This window comes from Lissotriton helveticus, chromosome 5_1 (assembly GCF_964261635.1).
Source record: "Lissotriton helveticus chromosome 5_1, aLisHel1.1, whole genome shotgun sequence".
Lineage (NCBI taxonomy): Eukaryota > Metazoa > Chordata > Amphibia > Caudata > Salamandridae > Lissotriton > Lissotriton helveticus.
The window spans coordinates 1647296140-1647298058 of NC_136065.1; positions in this window are offsets into that span (position 1 = coordinate 1647296140).

The following is a 1919-nucleotide window of genomic DNA, read 5'->3' on the forward strand; positions in this document are numbered from 1 at the left end:
ATGGGGACCAGATGGGATATGCCTGGGCAACACCTCCCTAGGCCACCCGGAGCTTCCTTCCTCCAGGCCAACTGCATGTCAAATTGCCCAGGACGGGCTCCATGGCTCTTGGGCAGTCGTCCCCCCGGGCATCCGGTGCTCCATCCAGGCCGACGGCATGGCAGAGTGCCCGGGACAGGCTCCATGCGTCCCGGGCCTTCGCCCCCCCGGGCGTCCGGGGCTCCATCCAGGCTGACGGCATGGCAGAGTGCCCGGGACGGGCTCCACGGGCCCCGGGCGTCCGGGGCTCCCTTCCACGGGCCAGCGGCATGTCAGAGTGCCCAGGACGGGCTCCACGGGCCCCGGTCATCCGGGGCACCCTTCCCCGGGCCAGCGGCATGTCAGAGTGCCCAGGACCAGTTCCACGGGTCCCGGGCAGTCCTCCCCCGGGCGTCCGGGGCTCCCTTCCCCGGGCCAAAGCATTTCAGAGTGCCCAGGACGGGCTCCACGGGTTCCGGGCGTCCAGGTCTCCCTTCCCCGGGCCAACGGCTTGTCAGAGTGCCCAGGACGGGCTCCACGGGCCCCGGGCGTCCGGGGCACCCTTCCCCGGGCCAGCGGCATGTCAGAGTGCCCAGGACGAGTTCCACGGGTCCCGGGCAGTCCTCCCCCCCGGGTGTCCGGGGCTCCCTTCCCCGGGCCAAAGCATTTCAGAGTGCCCAGGACGGGCTCCACGGGTCCCGGACGTCCGGGGCTCCCTTCCCCGGGCCAACGGCATACAGGAGTGCCCAGGACGGGCTCCACGGGTCCCGGACATCCGGGGCTCCCTTCCCCGGGCCAACGGCATACAGGAGTGCCCAGGACGGGCTCCACGGGTCCCGGACGTCCGGGGCTCCCTTCCCCGGGCCAACGGCATACAGGAGTGCCCAGGACGGGCTCCACAGGTCCCGGTCGTCTGGGGCTCCCTTCCCCGGGCCAACGGCTTGTCAGAGTGCCAAGGACGGGCTCCACGGGTCCCGGTCGTCTGGGGTCCCTCCCCCGGGCCAACAGCAGGTCAGAGTGCCCAGGACGGGCTCCACGGGTCCCGGGCAGCCCACCCCCCCGGGCGTTCGGGGCACCCATCTCCAGGAGGCCAACGGCGTTGCAAAGTACCCGGGAAGGGCTCCACGGGTACCGGGCAGTCCTCCCCTGGGCGTCCGGGGCTCCCTTCTCCATGAGGCCAACGGCATTGGCAAAGTACCCGGGAGGGGCTCCACGGGTCCCGGGCAGGCCTCCCCCGGGCGTCCGGGGCACCCATCTCCAGGCCAACGGCATGGCTCAATGCCCAGGACGGGCTCCATGGGTCCGGGGAGGTGTCCCATGCGCCTCCGGGCTTGGGAGCCCCGGCTGGGTCCAGGGGCCCGGGCGGGCCCCGGGTCAGGTGCTCCGGCCCTGGTCCCTGTCTCCCAGCCTACCGCACTGCCAAGGGCCTAGGAATGGGTTCCGTTGTTCCCGGGGAGCCTCCCCTTGCTTGGCTGGGTTCAGGAGCAGTGGCTAGGGCCCCTGAGGGCCCGGGGAGGGCGGCCTCCCCCCCCCGGGCTCTGTCCTTGGTCCTGCTGCGTGGCAGGGTGCCCGGGACGGGGTCCGGAGGGACCGGGGAGGCGTCCCATGCACCTCCGGGCTTGGGAGCCCCGGCTGGGTCCAGGGGCCCGGCCGGGCCCCGGGTCGGGTGCTCCGGCCCTGGGCCCTGTCTCCCAGCCTGCCGCACTGCCAAGGGCCCGGGAAGGGGTTCCGATGTGCCCGGGGAGCCTCCCCTTGCTTGGCTGGGTTCAGGAGCAGTGGCTAGGGCCCCTGAGGGCCCGGGGAGGGCGGCCTCCCCACCCCGGGCTCTGTCCTTGGTCCTGCTGCGTGGCAGGGTGCCCGGGACGGGGTCTGGAGGGACCAGGGAGGCGTCCCATGCGCCT